This window comes from Euprymna scolopes, chromosome 37, assembly GCF_053919585.1.
Source record: "Euprymna scolopes isolate OS-2025 chromosome 37, ASM5391958v1, whole genome shotgun sequence".
NCBI classification, from domain to species: Eukaryota; Metazoa; Mollusca; class Cephalopoda; order Sepiida; family Sepiolidae; genus Euprymna; species Euprymna scolopes.
The window spans coordinates 1,752,978-1,771,312 of record NC_136518.1 but is presented as its reverse complement, the minus strand read 5'-3'; the positions used below and the strand labels follow the sequence as shown (position 1 = coordinate 1,771,312).

The window sequence follows — 18,335 nt, the reverse complement described above, 5'->3', positions numbered from 1 at the left end:
ACGTTCTGCTACCAACCAATCAGAAACCAGAATTGCTCCATAAAAATTAAACCTTTTCTGTAACGACTTCGCATGTGTTTTCTTCGTGTCAACACGGGAAGAATCTTTTGCACCGTGGTTTCCAACTCAAGAACTGTCTATTGAGAACCAGTCACCTTCGGGACTTGTATAGAACAACTAACTATCAGGAACTGTTCTGTGTACTAAGAACCAGTCAACTACAGGATTTGTATAGAACAACTAACCATCGGAAACTGTTCTGAAACTAAACTGTGGCTTACAACTTTAGATTACAGATCAGATGGACGTGTCGTATCGAGAGACATAATTTAAAGTATTTAAAGTGGTGTCGAGACGGCAGAGTAACGGTGATGAATGCTTTTGCTAAAAAAGAAAAAATGCGTATAACAACAGGCTCTCCACGGAAACTAGAATTTAGGTCCATTAATTCTAGAATAAATAAAAGGAGATTATCTCTACAATTATCTAAAAGGAACTTTGTCTGTGTGTGAGAGACTTTGTTTCCTATGGATTCGAAAACAGTTGGGCCGATTTTTATGAAATTTAACACGAAGGTACTTTATGTGTCTGGCAGTGTTCTTACATAGGTTTTGTATCAGGATGTATCCGATAAGTATCGATAATAGATAATCGAAAAAATCCAATGAAAGAAGGAACAGGCGATTTTGACCAAAGTCAACACCTTATACAGCCTAACATCACAAGTGTATTTGAAAAGTTGTATTATTACACAAGCCGAAAGGGTAGGCATATCAAATTAACAGTAGGTTTTTTTATATAGCAAGGGCGCCATCGAAATGAATGCTTCTTTTAATAGCACAATTGAAGTATAATACTTGACTTTTGCATTTTAAACATTAACTCAAGCCATTTATATATAATAAATAATTTTATAAAACCAAGAGTAGGTTCTCTACAGTGCAATCTATATTACAATGTATTGTGGACTAAGTCACTGCGGGGAGGCATGTGAAGCTTTTTCCCGATGCACTGCGATGTGTCCCTAACTAGAGCAGGCAATCAATCAATTTGATTGGAAAATAGGTGATTTCACCGAGTGTGAAACATTCGTTGATCATCATTTAATCCAGGGCAACGTCGAGTCATCCTGCTAGTGGTTTATAATTTTCTTCTTTTTTTTTTTATTACATTTTCACCCCAAACAAAGCACATTGCCACCCAGGTGTAGGGGGCTACTATCAGGGTCAGCAACTGCTGGGGCACTATGTAGGGATTTGGGCAGCAAGATGTCGGTTCATGTTGCACTTGAACTTCTGCATGTCAGTACAGTTAGGGAAGCAGGATCCTGGAATGGAATTCCAGAGTCTAGCGGTTCTGGGGAAGAAACTACTGGAGTAGAAAGATCTTTTACATCTAGGGATCTCTACTGTGTGGGGGTGGGATTTAGCTGCCTGTCGGGTTTGTCGAGGGTGTCTGCGTCGTGGGGGTACAAGTGTCTGCAGTTCGTCAGAGCATTCACCATTAAAATACTTGTAGAACAAGCAGAGGGATGTAACGTTTCGTCGATGGGACAGAGGCTGAAGCTTAGATGACAGTTCAGGACCTATCAGATTGGCGATTCTTTTTTTAACCTTGTCTAGGAGCGAGAGACTAGAAGTAGACGCACCAGCCCAGATGTGACAGCAATTCTCCATACATGGGCGAATGGTGGCCTTATAGAGATACATGATACTTTCAGGTGTCAGTAGTTTTCTAGCACGGTAGAGGGAGCCTACCTTTTTTGCAGCGGCCCTGGCAATGTTTTCAATATAATTGTTCCAACTCATGTTTCCTGTGAACGTTACAACATTCCAAAACACACAAAAAAAACGTATTATTTGGATTCTTCGGACTACTGTTCTCATCTTGAGTGTGATTTTCACAACGTTTCGGTCCATGTAACCTTCGGCCTTCATCAGATATATCTTATCAAACTCAGGAATGTTTCTGTCGAACTCGAGAACTTCAAAATCGTGATTTCAAAAATAAAAACAAAAAGTATTTGGCTGCCATCAAGTAGAATCGAAACCGAAAGCAAAACTGTAGCATTCAAAGCTGGTGACGTTACCACCGTACCAACGTTTTGACCCCTTAAAAACTATTATAACCTGCTACGGACCCATAAAAGAACGGCCCATAAAAAATGCAATCATTTGAGGCCCCTAGCGCCGGTCTGCGATTTTTAGTTTCGGAGGAGATAGAGTTTGAAAATATGAAGACAGACAGACAGACAGGCAGACAGACAGACAGACATAGTGAGTTTTATAAATTAGATTATTTTTTCGTGATTTTTTTTAAAATTTTGTTAATGTAAGGAAAATCCAGCTCCCCAAAATGGGGAACTCTGGATTGAAACAAAAATAAAAAAAATTGGCTCAGTCTAGAAGGACTTCTCCACTGACCAGAGAGAGAATAGTCAAAGGGTCACATCAGAACAGATACTGCACTTTGTTTTTTGGCAAAGTAGTTTATTGTTTGAAATTAAAATTTGTGTGTGTGTGTGTGTGTGTGTGTGTGTGTGTGTGTGTGTGTGTGTGTGTGTGTGAAAGGAGTCCCGGTATTTTTCAGACAGCGCTGGTCTGTGCCGCCGAAGCTTTTAGTTTCTCCCCTCCAACACACTTTTGTTTGTTTGTTTGTTTGTCTTTCTTTTTGCCCGATTTACTATTTGCGTTCGTTTAATCAACTAATTATATCTCGCGTTCGTGTAAATGAGACTACGCCTCCCACTCCGATTGTCTAATTGCGCGGGAAATAGGTCAAAGAGAAGAAGAACAATTACATTAAGCGATACAAAATTCTTTCCGACATTTTGTTCTTTTGTGTCGCTGAAATTTTAGATGATCATTTATAATTGTATCTGCTTTTTATTGTTTTTTTTTCTTTTTTCTTTTTTTACAAGGATGTCACCGCTTATCAAGGCCTAAAAGTCATTCGAGGATACGAGTTAATGAGTGTAAGGAGGTCACTGAGACAACACCTTAGCGATCGATGGTGGTGGAAGTTGGGTAGAATTTTACAACTCTCGCTCCGCTTATTTTCCCCTTTAGTCCTCACATTCCACGAGTGATATTTCTGACAAAGGGGAAAGAATTGCTGTTTAATGAGTCGAAATTTATCCAACAAACGCCTATTGTTGGCTCGTTTTTCATCTTGAAGTATCTTTTTATTTTATTTATTCTTATTTTTTAGTTCCTTACTTTAAGTGGCTTCATGTCTTGTCTGGAACGATTTCCATGAAAAAAAAAATTTGATTATTCAGACTACTCTTCCTTCTCGTCTTGAGTGTTATTCTTGCAACATTCCGGTCAATGTAACCTCCGACCTTCTTCGCCTGTATCTTGACAATAGCTCTATATTAAGGACTGTTGAAACTTTGTTGTTCTTGTACGACAGTCACCCTAGACAGTTTGAACTGGCTTCCTCTGAAGGAGGAAATGTCAACGGAATATAAAATTCACAGGCAGTCCTAAGTCGCTTGTAAAAAAGTAAAAAAGTAATAAAAAAAAAAATAAAAAAACTGGACAAAATTTGAATATCTAAGAGGATGTTTCAACAAGAATTCGTTAACACTAGACTTGAAAACGACTATGTTGTAGTCAGCTAGGAAGCAGTTCCGTGGTATTGTTTTCTACGGACGGATAGTTATTGGAAAGAAAATTTGCACATACACATTATTTAGATTGTTCGGACTACTGTTCTCATCTTGGATGTTATTCTCACATTTCGGCCGATGTAATCACCTCCGACATTCTTTATGCATATCTTGACAATAGCTCTAATTGGTGAATGGTGGAGTGATTTTGTTCCGTTTTCAACAAACCATATTAATTAGAATTCAAAATATGTGATGCGTTTATGGCGCAGAGCGTAAAGCCATTTCCATTTTTTTTTTTTTTTTACATTAATTCGAGTCCAGATTTTGTTTTTGAATTTTTGAAAGTGATCCCTAGGTTTACTTCGGCAGCCTTGTAACTTTCGTTTTTCTTTTGTTTTTTAGTGCTCACATTGTATGAGTGATGTTTCTGACAAAGTGGGAAGAATTGCTGTTTTCTAGGCCAGAATCTATTTCGATCTAACACTTATTTGAAGTAATTGTCGATGCTTTAGTAAAAAAAAAAAAAAAAATGGGAAACCTTTTTATAGTTCGATAGATTTGACAACTTGTGGATTCCTACAAAAGTTAAACAACATGCCCCCCCTTCTCTCTCTCTCTTTCTCTTTATCTATCTATCTATCTATCTATCTATCTATCTCTCGCGCGCTCTCTATCTTTCTATATATTTCTCTTTTCACTCACCTTGTCTTTCTCACACCCTCTCCCTTGTCCTCTTTCTTTTTATCCATCTTTCTCTCTCTCTCTCTCTCTCTCTCTCTCTCTCTCTCTCTCTCTTCACACCCTTTCCTCCCTATTCACCCCCCTCTCTCTCTCTCTCTCTCTCTCTCTTTCTCTCTCTCTCTCTTTCTCTCTCTCCGCACGATTCCTCTTGCCCCTCCTCCCTCTTTCCTTGCACACTCTCTCTCTCTCTCTCTCTCTCGTCACCCAATTTCCCCGCTTCACAACCTCTATCTTTCCCTCTTTTTTTCACACTATCTCTCTTTCCTTGCTTCACATCCTCTTTCTCTCTTTCTCTCTCGTTGTCTCTCTCATTTTAAATTTTAATATATATAGGAGACAGTGCCAACTGTAGTTAAAGTCTGTCCTGAAGTGACTGTTACTGGTGACTGACTCTCTCAGGAGATAATTGCATGCATTGTACAGCTTTTAAATGCAGGATTTAATATAAGGGCTGTAGTTGCAGACAACCATTCTGCAAATGTAAATGCCTTTAAAATTTTATTAAACAAATTTGGAGGAAATAAAAAGCATTTTATTACTTATCCAGATTCTCCAAACAATTTTTTTTTCTTTTTTGACATTGTTCATTTGTTGAAGAATATTTGAAACAGTTTACTAAACAAAAGTTTGTGTTTCCTTCTTTCGATTTCAATATTTTTGACCTTCATTTGTGTTCCCAGTCAGGAGTTTTATCTTGGTCTGCTATACATAAAATATATGACAAGGGCAGGTTTTGGATGCTACATTACGAAAAGCACTAAAACTAACTTTCAAGGCATTACATCCTGGTGACAATAAGCAAAGTGTCAATTTGGCTATTGCTGTATTCCATGAGACAACAATTGCTGCTTGTAAAAGCTACTTTCCAGAACGACCGACATTGCAAATTTTCTTAAATTGATACGGTGCTGGTGGACTATAGCCAATTCTAATCAAAGATTTACCCCTAATTTTTTGAATAATGCTGTTACTGCAAGTGATGATAAAATCAACTTTTACCAAACATTTTCTAACTGGGTCGAGTCTTGGTCAAAAATTTCTGACTTTTGCCTCACTGCATAGACTAGCAAAGCATTTGTCACAACTTTGAGAGCACAAGCAATGCTTATGAAAGAACTGCTGAATGATAGGTATGAATATGTTCTCACTCGTAGATTTCAAAGTGATCCCCTTGAAAAGCGATTTTCACAGTATCGTTAAATGAGCGGAGGGAGATTTTTAGTGGGTCTTCGTCAGATTTATAGCAGTGAAAAGATTTTAATCTGTAGATCCCTTTAAAAGAAAATATTAACATTTGACAGGAAAACCTCAATCCATTATCAAAGAATGAAACTTATAATAATCTTCTGGATATTTTGTCCAAACATGAGTCAGAAATAAATTAACTTTTTTTATCAACTGGCAGCAAAGAAATAGCATATTCAATTGTTGGTTATGTTGCAAAAAAAAACTTTTAAAGCGCTTTAACTGGGATATTTGTTCTACTTTTATGGTTGGCAATGATACGGAGATCACTGAGAATCATTATCTTAATTCTCGAGGAGGTATGACAATTCCATCCACTCAGATTGCTGAATTTATTTGTTCTTGCTTTGCAATTTTGAATTTTTTTTTCCCAATTCATTGAAAAACATGGTCAATCTAAAACTAGGAAGTCTGCAGAAATAATTTTAAAAACTTATTCGCCAAAGTATGTATTTACATGTGAGAAACACATTGAAAAAGTACATAAATTTGCAACAAAAAATGTTATAAATATATTTTATAACAGCAAGCAAAAACTTTCTTCAGATGAAATTAGAAAAGATTCATTAAAAGTTTTTAAAAAAGCGGCAACGATCAAAATAAAAGTGAAATTTACTGTTGAACATTTACCTTTATTTACAATTTTTATTGAATTTCTTGTGCTTTGTAAAAAGATACTTTAAAATTCCTCTTGTAAGAAAGATGACAGTTAATCATTTGATTTCTTGTGCTTTGTAAAGATACTTTAAAATTTCTTGTGCTTTGTAAAGATGCTTTAAAATTTCTTGTGCTTTGTAAAGATGCTTTAAAATTTCTTGTGCTTTGTAAAGATACTTTAAAATTTCTTGTGCTTTGTAAAGATGCTTTAAAATTTCTTGTGCTTTGTAAAGATACTTTAAAATTTCTTGTGCTTTGTAAAGATACTTTAAAATTTCTTGTGCTTTGTAAAGATACTTTAAAATTTCTTGTGCTTTGTAAAGATACTTTAAAATTTCTTGTGCTTTGTAAAGATACTTTAAAATTTCTTGTGCTTTGTAAAGATGCTTTAAAATTTCTTGTGCTTTGTAAAGATGCTTTAAAATTTCTTGTGCTTTGTAAAGATGCTTTAAAATTTCTTGTGCTTTGTAAAGATACTTTAAAATTTCTTGTGCTTTGTAAAGATACTTTAAAATTTCTTGTGCTTTGTAAAGATACTTTAAAATTTCTTGTGCTTTGTAAAGATACTTTAAAATTTCTTGTGCTTTGTAAAGATACTTTAAAATTTCTTGTGCTTTGTAAAGATACTTTAAAATTTCTTGTGCTTTGTAAAGATACTTTAAAATTTCTTGTGCTTTGTAAAGATGCTTTAAAATTTCTTGTGCTTTGTAAAGATGCTTTAAAATTTCTTGTGCTTTGTAAAGATACTTTAAAATTTCTTGTGCTTTGTAAAGATGCTTTAAAATTTCTTGTGCTTTGTAAAGATACTTTAAAATTTCTTGTGCTTTGTAAAGATACTTTAAAATTTCTTGTGCTTTGTAAAGATGCTTTAAAATTTCTTGTGCTTTGTAAAGATACTTTAAAATTTCTTGTGCTTTGTAAAGATACTTTAAAATTTCTTGTGCTTTGTAAAGATACTTTAAAATTTCTTGTGCTTTGTAAAGATACTTTAAAATTTCTTGTGCTTTGTAAAGATACTTTAAAATTTCTTGTGCTTTGTAAAGATACTTTAAAATTTCTTGTGCTTTGTAAAGATACTTTAAAATTTCTTGTGCTTTGTAAAGATGCTTTAAAATTTCTTGTGCTTTGTAAAGATACTTTAAAATTTCTTGTGCTTTGTAAAGATGCTTTAAAATTTCTTGTGCTTTGTAAAGATGCTTTAAAATTTCTTGTGCTTTGTAAAGATACTTTAAAATTTCTTGTGCTTTGTAAAGATACTTTAAAATTTCTTGTGCTTTGTAAAGATACTTTAAAATTTCTTGTGCTTTGTAAAGATGCTTTAAAATTTCTTGTGCTTTGTAAAGATACTTTAAAATTTCTTGTGCTTTGTAAAGATGCTTTAAAATTTCTTGTACTTTGTAAAGATACTTTAAAATTTCTTGTGCTTTGTAAAGATGCTTTAAAATTTTTTGTGCTTTGTAAAGATACTTTAAAATTTCTTGTGCTTTGTAAAGATGCTTTAAAATTTCTTGTACTTTGTAAAGATACTTTAAAATTTCTTGTGCTTTGTAAAGATACTTTAAAATTTCTTGTGCTTTGTAAAGATGCTTTAAAATTTTTTGTGCTTTGTAAAGATGCTTTAAAATTTCTTGTACTTTGTAAAGATACTTTAAAATTTCTTGTGCTTTGTAAAGATACTTTAAAATTTCTTGTGCTTTGTAAAGATGCTTTAAAATTTTTTGTGCTTTGTAAAGATGCTTTAAAATTTCTTGTACTTTGTAAAGATACTTTAAAATTTCTTGTGCTTTGTAAAGATACTTTAAAATTTTTTGTGCTTTGTAAAGATGCTTTAAAATTTCGGTATTATCATACAAACACCGTGACAGCGTTAGGGTTAGGGTTAGGGTTAGGGTTTAGGGTTAGGGTTAGGGTTAGGGTTAGGGTTAATTCGCTGTCACGGTGTTTGTATAAATTTACCAAAATTTCTTGTGCTTTGTAAAGATACTTTAGAATTCCTCTTGTAAGAAAGATGGCAGTTCATCATTTGATAATTTTGTAACAGATTGAAAAAAAGTTACTTCCTTTCCAATCTTTATATTCATGTGCTTTGTAAATATTTTGATATTCTTAAAAAAATATTCTAATAAAATCTTTAAAAAACAAATAACCTGTTGTAGTCAAAGCAACATTTTTTTCATATTTATAAACAACAAAATTATTGGAAAGGTCAGGGGAGACAACTCAAAATGAATTTGTTTTTGTTTTGTTGTGTATTATAAAGAAATAAAAGGGTAAACTACATCTAATTAATGGAAACATTTTACTTTGGACAGGATAACAGTAAAATATGTAAGTAGAATTCATTTAAGCATTATTTCAAATATCAAAACCTGAAATAATTATTTATTTATAATTATTAATTATCTAAGCATTTAAGCATTAATATCTGAAATAATGTTTGAATAGAAAATAATTTCTGAGTTACCTCCCTTCGTCTTAGTTTCAATGGCCGCTTAGAAAATTGTCTCTCAATGTGACATATACGGCCGTATTATTATAGTAAGCCATGGTACCACTTATTTCGCGATCAATCCTGCTACAACTAAATACTAAAAAATGCTTGCAGTTATGGAACAATAGAATAGGATCCATTACTCGGAATGTTGTATGAGGATTAATAAATATCAGATAATGTCATTGTTTATTTTCCTATTTAATAAAATATTAACCCTAAACTGGTCTTAAATCTAAATAATAAGATAATCGATATTTTGTAAAACATTGATGCCACAAATGAGCGAATACGAAACTAAAAATTAACCATAACGTTATAGCAAGGTTGTTCTGGCCATATTATAAATATAAAAATAAAATTTTAAAAATTATTTTTTAAAAATTAATTACGTGAAATAAAGAAATATAGGAATCTAATTTAGAAATTCAATGAATGGTATTATTAAAAGATTTTAAATAGCTACGGGTTTTTGTGGAAACTTCTTATGACTGGTTTTTAAATAAGTATACATAATTAGGTGATATATTAATATTTGAATGGGCTTTTGACGGAGGATGCCTCCAGGGTAAAAGTTTTTGCATGCTTCATTTCCGTTAAGGGAATTTTCTTTAAACAATGTTCTCATGTGAAAGTGTTTTTTTTATTCAAGAAGTCTGAAGAAATGCTGGTTATGTGAAAATTTTCAAACGACATAATGCTTGAAATTGTCCAACTGGTATGGAAACAATTGTAACTTACAATGAAATACACTTTTTGTTGCTATATATCTATTCACCTAATTACGCATGACTCAAAACTTGCTGTCTTATCCATGCTATATTGCCCTTACATCTTAACCCTCCTATCATCTAAAATAGCTCGGGCAAAACTCGTAGCTCAATTCTTAATACCTACTCATACTGTAACACTATACTAGACCTAAGCTAATATTAATAAAATAAAAAAAAAGGGTAAGACTAAAATCACATTATCTCCTCCCTAACAAGCCCTCTTACAAACATAGACGCTTACACTGCATGAACTTCACCCCCCCCCTTTATCCATTAACAAGTAAATAGCATGTCCCTAAGTCACTTTGAGGAGTGTAACTAATCAGTAGAGATAAAATCCCTCACAAACTAACCCAGTAACACTAACAACGCGGGGTCGCAGAAATACCTGGATTAGAACCTAGGCGCGGAGAAAACCCTCTCAGGGCTGACGGACCCAGTAGGTCTTCCCAGATCATCCGTCTAGGAGAAGGAAAACTCTGAAACTAAACCAAAGGGGAGAGAGGCCTCTTCAGTCTTGGATGACAACCTTCCTAGAGCTGGTGACTCAAACAAATTCACCGGTTTGCAAACCTAAATTGCTTAAGGAGTAGATAGGCTCTGTCTATCGCCCGGCTTCCATACTCCTTCTTTGCCTATTAGTCAAGCGCAGAGACACTATCTCAGTGATTCGACAGAAACACCCAGCGGTAGATCTTGTTTCCTGGCTAGGGCAATGAACGCCGTTCTTCCCCATTCCCAGCATGCCCCACCCCTAAAACTGAACATTTGGGAGTGCTTGAGTATAAGATATGCCTGAGCGATTAGATTGGGTTGACCTTCTTCTAAAGGGTTGAGGGTACCGGATTGACAGTTCCTGGCTGCTGTTCCCGACTGGTAGTACAGGAGCCCTAACTCTTTGGTAGCGCTTAGAGCGGCTGCTCCATCAACAGTTGAATAATATCGGGTTGTTTGCAGTGCCATGACGCGCATGGAAAGGGACCCTGCACTCATCCCCGGTGGGCTTTCCTGAGGCCACAATCCTAATTGGAGAAAGGTCAGCTGATGGTCTACTTGTGATGCATGTCTGAAGCTCCGCATAACCTCTTGTTTAGCTCCCCCTTACCGAAACTCTTAAAAAAAAATATGACGACAGTACAATCTAAAAATAGCTTAAACCAGGATTAGGGACAAACAAATTCAACTTGCCTCCTCCCTTGAGGCTCTCATTCACAAATATCCGTGGGCTTAGAACTAACTTAGCTGATGTTGAAGCATTTCTCTTAACAAATACCCCGGATATCTTAGCACTAAGTGAGACTAACTTACACTCCTCCATTCCCTCTAACCACTTTAACATGCCTGGATATCTCCCACTCTGCCGTAAGGACTCTGACAGACATATGCACGGACTTGGAGTTTACATTCGTAATACCCTTCCCTTGACTAGAGAAACAAACCTAGAAACAGATGATCAAGCCTTTATGTGCTTTAGACTAAACGTGCAACACAGTATTAGCTACTATTATTTTCTCTACCGCTCTCCCTCAACTCAGGACTGCTCCATAATAAACAAAGTATCTGACAGCATAGACACGGCACTGTCCCTCGACACTAGCGCACAAATACATGTGTTTGGTGACTTTAATGTCCACCACAAAAACTGGCTTGGATTCTCTACTCACACAGATGCAGCGGGCAGCACAACCCATAGCTTCGCTATATCTCACTCCCTATCACAAATTGTTACGTTTCCAACCGGTTTCCCTGACCAGGAAGAACAACACGCATCACTTCTAGATCTGTTTTTGACCACAGTTCCCGATGACTGCATAACGAAGGCCCACAGCCCACTCGGGAACGCTGACCATGCAGTGATAATGGTTGAAATCGCCCTAAACTCTAGACCCAAAACTGAAGAGCCAGTGCTCAAAACAACGAGATATTATAATAAGGCTGACTGGGAAGCCATCAGGGAACTAATTAGAGATGCTCCATGGAAAAATATTTTCTCTCTCCCTGCTGAACAATGTGCAAACGAGACCACTGACTGGTTCAAAACTGCAATCGAAGCGCATGTTCCCATGCGGAAATTTTATAGTAAGCCCCACTCTCCCCAATGGTTTACGTCGACTTGTGCAACTGCCATTACTCAAAAGCAGCATGCATACCGTAGGTTTAACCGACATAAGTCCAGTTCAAACAGAGTGAAGTATATAGAAGCTAGAAATAACGTTAAGAAAGAAATAGCGACAGCTAAGAGAGAATTTACGGAAACCACTAAAAAGCGCATCGAAGCACAAAAACTAGGAACTCGAGACTTCTGTAAAATCTACAACAGTGTAGTAAATAATGGGCAATCAACAATTCCCCCACTAACCAACAATCACGAGATTGTCTCCTCAGCAACCGACAAGGCTAACATGCTTGCCAGTCGGTTTGCCTCAAACTCCACACTGGACCCTTCCAACCACCCCCTACCTGACTTTCCTATGCGGACAGACGCCACACTAGACGATCTGAAAACCACCCCTGCTCAGATGCATGCTATCATAAAAAACCTTGACACCTCAAAAGCATGTGGACCCGATCTTATCCCAGCTGTGCTATTAAAAAAGTGCTCAGCCGAAGTAGCTCCAGTTCTCTCCAAACTCTACAACAAATGTCTTAATGAAGCTTGCTTTCCGGGCTGTTGGAAAACTGCTTCTGTTGTACCAGTATTCAAGAATTCTGGCGAAAGGACAGACCCATCAAATTATCGCCCCATTAGCCTCCTCCCACTTTTTGCCAAAATATTTGAGACCATAATTAACCATGCTCTAGTCCATCATCTTACAGATGCTAAACTACTGACTGACAAACAATATGGATTTAGACGAGCCCGTTCCACAGCAGACATCCTCACTGTGATCTCTGAACGTATATACCATTCACTGGACAAAGCGGGGGAAGGCAGAGCGGTAGCTCTAGATATATCTAAGGCTTTTGACAGGGTATGGCATGAGGGTCTCCTCAGTAAAATCAGATCATACGGTATCACTGGTAGAATACTTAACATAATTAAATCCTTCTTAGATAAGAGAAAAATCCAGGTAGTCCTCGACGGTCGCACATCTAAACAATATGATATAAATGCGGGAGTACCCCAGGGTTCTGTCCTTGGACCTCTATTGTTCCTGATATTCATAAATGACCTCCCCGACAACATTGCCTCTGAGATGGGTATATATGCTGATGACACTACACTCTATGGCAGACACGACAGGAAGACGAATGAACACATTTCTAAAGAAATGGCAGAAACACTAGAGGAAGACCTCCAATCTGTAGTGGAATGGGGACAAAAGTGGTTGGTCGCATTCAATGCTGCCAAGACTAAACTAGTTTCATTCAATAATTACAAGAAACCCTCTCTACCACCCATAGCAATGGCCAACGACTCTTTATCTGAGAGTCCATCTTTCAAACTCCTTGGCCTAACGTTCACAGGAAACATGAGTTGGAACAATTACATTGAAGGCATTGCCAGGGCCGCTGCAAGAAAGGTAGGCTCTCTCTACCGTGCTAGAAAACTACTAACACCCGAAAGTATCCTGTACCTCTATAAGGCCACCATTCGCCCATGTATGGAGTATTGCTGCCACATCTGGGCTGGTGCATCTGCTACTAGTCTCTCGCTCCTTGACAAGGTTCAAAAGAGAGTCGCAAACCTGATAGGCCCTGAACTGGCATCTAAGCTTCAGCCTCTGTCCCATCGACGAAATGTTGCATCCCTCTGCCTTTTCTACAAGTATTTTAGTGGTGAATGCTCTGACGAACTGCAATCACTTGTGCCCCCACGACGCGAGCACCCTTGACAAACCCGACAGGCTACTAGATCCCACCCCCACACTGTAGAGGTCCCTAGATGTAAAAGATCTTTTTACTCCAATAGTTTCTTCCCCAGAACCGCAAGACTCTGGAATTCCATTCCAGGTCCCTGCTTCCCCAACAGTACTGACGTGCAGAAGTTCAAGTGTAACGTGAACCGACACCTTGCTGCCCAAATCCCTACATAGTACCCCAGTAGTTGTTGCCCCGGATAGTAGCCCCCTACACCGAAGTGGCAATTTGCCTTGTTTGGGGTGAAAATGTAATAAAAAAAAAATTTAAAAAATGAAAATTTACTGAATTATACGAACCCAGTAAAACTCCGTATATTACAAACAAGTATATATATATACATATATATACATATATATATACATATATATATATATATACATATATATATACATATATATGTATATGTATATATATATATATATATATATATATATATATATATACATATATATATATATATATATATATATATATACATATATATATATATATACATATATATATATATATACATATACATATATATATATATATACATATACATATATATATATATATACATATACATATATATATATACATATATATATACATATATATATATATATGTATATATATATGTAGGAGGTGCCTTAAATAAATTTCTAAACTTTTTTCGTATGGGCACTTTTATTGATATTACACACATAAAACTCTAGTCCCCTTCGAAGTAATCTCCTCTGGCTGCAATACACTTGTTATACCGTTCCAACAATTTCTGGAAAGCCCCATGGAAGTCCTCTTGTGTGAGCATATCAATAACCCTTGTGTCACAGCCTCTTTCATCTCCTCAATTGTCTCATAACGACAGCCTCCAAGATTTTCCTTCAGTTTAGGAATAACAAAGAGTCATAGGGAGCAAGGTCTGGATAATAGGGAGGGTGAGGAACTGTCTTGATGCCCATCTTGATCAAATAGTCTATGATCAAACTTTGTGCGAAGCTTTCGCATCTTCAGTTCCTCACACGTAATTGTAACCCAGTTCCCACACTGACATCAAACTATGCACTTATAGTCTCTATAAACACACGACGGTCCTTATCCATTAAATTCTTTATTTTATTTTTTTTTTTACATAGGCATCACCACATTATCAAGGTCAAGAGGCCACTCAAGGATAAGGGTTAAAGAGTGTACAGTACAAATTGGACAATATAGTAATCATTAGTAATTAAAATTTGGTAAATTTGATAACTTATATGGAACGGCTCATCGAGAACTTATTTACGTTAGACTTGAAGACAACCATATTGTAGTCAGCCGGAAAGCAGGAAAACGGAAGACAATTCCACAGGCGTGCAGTTCTAAGAAAGAAGCTTTGCTCATGGAATCTACGTTTAGGTTTAGGCACAGATAAAGAGTGGGGGGAATTATTGATTGTGTTTACAGCTAGACAAGTGTTTCTTGTGAAAGTTTGGTGAGGGGGGACCATAGATTGAAAATTCGGTAAATTTGTTAACTTATATGGAACGGCTCATCAAGAACTTATTTACGTTAGACTTGAAGACAACCATATTGTAGTCAGCCGGAAAGCAGGAAAACGGAAGACAATTCCACAGGCGTGCAGTTCTAAGAAAGAAGCTTTGTTCATGGAATCTACGTTTAGGTTTAGGCACAGATAAAGAGTGGGGGGAATTATTGATTGTGTTTACAGCTAGACGAGTGTTTCTTGTTTTATTTGGCCAATCAACTCTGTGTTCTGACTTCTTTACTCCTCCCACATCTCTTATCATTCTTCGTAAACTTCCTGCCTTTCTTGAATCTCTTATGTCATTCAAAAACCGGTGCTCGCTTCATGTAAGATGGGCTAATAGTAGTCTGAAGCATTCCATACGTTCTGTGGCATTTTTTTTTTTTTTTCAAGTTTAATGCAGAATTTTATTGCATATTATGCTTCTAAAGCAGGATGAGTGAGGCTGAGGAGCACCGGAAGCCCTTTCTTAAAGAGAACCAAATGCTTTATATAGAAAAATTAAATGGCTGCAGACATTTACTTTTTGAAATTTTTTTACCGGAAATAAATATGATACATAACTACAGGTGTGAAGAGTTTCAGGTCCATGAAAAGGTAAATAAAAAAAAAAAATAATTAATAATTAAAAAAGTAAATTAACAAAAAGTACAACAATTTTTGATTAATCAAAAACAAAAACTTGTTGTAAACACAAAAATATAGTAAAAAAACTAATGAACAAGTATAAGTTAAAATTTGAAATTAATGTTTTTCATATTTATTTTAGAAATTATCTTGTTAGTCTTCGGTGAAAAAACCTTAAATCTGCTCAGGGGCTCCATGGTGTCCAGAAGTTTGGGAAACCATGTTCTTAATTGTCCTTAGATTGCATTTTTGATATTCCCCAGTTGTGACAATCAGGCTTTAGTAGGGTGTATTTCAATTCCTGCTGTAGCTGTTCATTTGAACCTGAAATCATAAAAATTGGCCAGTCATCTCATAAGATGCATAGCAATAAAATACTGAACTTTTAAGAGTCTACGACAATTTGAAATGTTTGTGCATAAAAAAGTCTTATTTAAGACACCTCGTATATTGTGATATTTTAACTGATTATGTTTGATAAGAAAACGAATGACTTGTTAATTAATCTTATTTATTTATTTTATTATTTATTTGTCATTTTGCAATTGTACAGTTTAATCAAGACATTTAACAAATGAAAATATCGAAAAAAAAAAGGGGGGGTTATATTGTACGTATCCGTTTTGGACTGAATATCTCCGAAAAAAAGATTTCATTTAATTTGATCGAGTATTTTTTTTTTTTTTTTTTTTTTTTTTTTTACAGCGGAAAAACACATTTTTATGACAGTGCGTTGAAGGTAGACATCTTTGAATTTTTGGAACACGCCACGGGGAGATAATTCAATTTAAAGCGCCGACACTCCCTCCCCATCTTTATTACTAGCTTTTCTTCCTAAAAATCGAACCTTTTGCTCGGTATCATAACAAATTGTTTTTTCGCTGTAAAAAAAAAAAATTCTATTTGATGAAATTAAGTGAATTTTTTTTTTCGGAGAACTTTGTTCCATAAAGGATTCGTACAATATAACCTTTTTTTCGATATTTCCATTTTTTAATGTCTTGATTAAACTGTACAAGTACTAAACTTTTTATTTATTTTATTGCATTTTTTGCGTTTTGGAAGCAATTTAGTTTTTCACAGATATTAACAAACTAGACCTTTCCAGCAACGAGTTTTTTCCAGCCGAATGGTACCCTTTGTAAGAAAAGAAACCACTAGCAACGACCAGCAACCGACGAACAACCTTGGAGACGTTCCGGATTGCAAAAGTGCTGTTGTAGTAACTGCAAAAATCCGTTAATGTGAAAATTGCGTCCCCATTCGGACTTTAGTGGTCTGCGCGTTTTGTTCAGAACTTGGAGCTAAAACTGACAATATATGCGTGGTTTCTGCATTCAATGAATGTTGAATACATTTAAAGGGTCGAGAGGATGTTGCATTTGTGATCCCGCAGTTGGAGATTGCATTTAACTGTAATCTAATGAGACTGTGGAAGCGGTGGGGGGGGGGTTACAAAAAAGACGTAACTTTAGAATGTGGCAGATTGCATTTCGACTTTGATTTACGAAAAATACGATAATTCACCCTCTCTTACCATATCACGCCCCCTTTTAAGAGGGGTGCATGTTATTTTGCTTTGTTTTTTTTGTTTTGTTTCTGTTTGTTTGTTTTTTTGTTGTTTTTTTTTAGGTGGGGTGGGGAAGCAAATCTGTTTCCACTTTCAACTAATAAAAAGATAATATGATATTTGAATGACGACCTTGACATTTTGTTTGGTTTTTATTATTCCTTCTCGTATTTGATGAAGACTGATAACCGAATGGCGACCCTTTTTTTTTTGTTTGTTTTTTCATCAACTGATAAAAATAGTATCTTTTTTTTTTTTTTACATTTTCAACCCCCCCCCCCCCCAAAAAAAGGCCCAATGCCACTTTGATGTAAGGGGCTACTGTCTGAGACATTACTTACCGGGATACTATGTAGAGAGTTGATCAGCAAAATGTCTGTTTACATTACACTTGAACTTCTGCATGTCAGTGCAGTCAGAGAAACAGGATCCCGGAAGGGAATTCCAAAGTCTAGCAGTTCTAGGGAAGAAATTATTAGAGCAGAAAGCTTTCTGGCATCTAGGGATCTCTACTGTGTAGGGGTGGGATTTTGCTGCTTGTTGAGGTATTTACGTTGGGGGAGGTACAAAGGCCTGTAGTTCGTCAGAGCACTTACCAATAAAATACTTGTAAAATAGGCAACGGGATGCAACATTTCGTTGATGGGATCTCTACTGTGTAGGGGTGGGATTTTGCTGCTTGTCGGAGTTTTCGAGTATATTTACGTAAATAGGGTACAAAATAATAGAAGTTCTTTCAAATGGGGGTGGAAGTACCTTGTGGGACGCTATAAACATGGGGGTGCGGATTTCAAATGACTAACCTAGCAACTAATAATTTCGTGTATAATTTGGACGACTATTCTCGCCTTGGTTGCTATTTCGCAACGTTTCGGCCGATGTAACCTCCATCTTCTTTATGTTCATCTTTCCAAACTTTTGGACCTTATCGTCGAAATCGGGAATCTTTTTATTGAAACTCGGGATTCTTCTTGTTAAAACTCGGGAATCTTTTCGTTAAAATTCGGGAATCTTTTCGTTCAAACACAGAAATCTGAATGAAATAATTATTTGTTTGGGATTTTTTTTTTTAGATGACATTTTATAGTGTTTGATTTATTAAGACTACCATGCTTACCTTAGATGTTATTATCACAGCGTTTCGGCCGATGTAACCCCCGAGCTTCTCTACGTGTGCCTTTTGTTGAATGTGGCAATCTTTATGTATGGTAGACGTGTCAATTTAAAAAGAAAGGTTAGTC

General features: G+C 35.9%; 1 protein-coding gene across 1 annotated transcript in view; it reads right to left on the bottom strand.

Moving 5' to 3' along the window:
- LOC145261034 (uncharacterized) overlaps positions 1 to 18,335 on the bottom strand; it is a 303,129-nt gene that overhangs the window by 167,523 nt on the left and 117,271 nt on the right. The gene's annotated exons all lie outside the window — the stretch shown is intronic.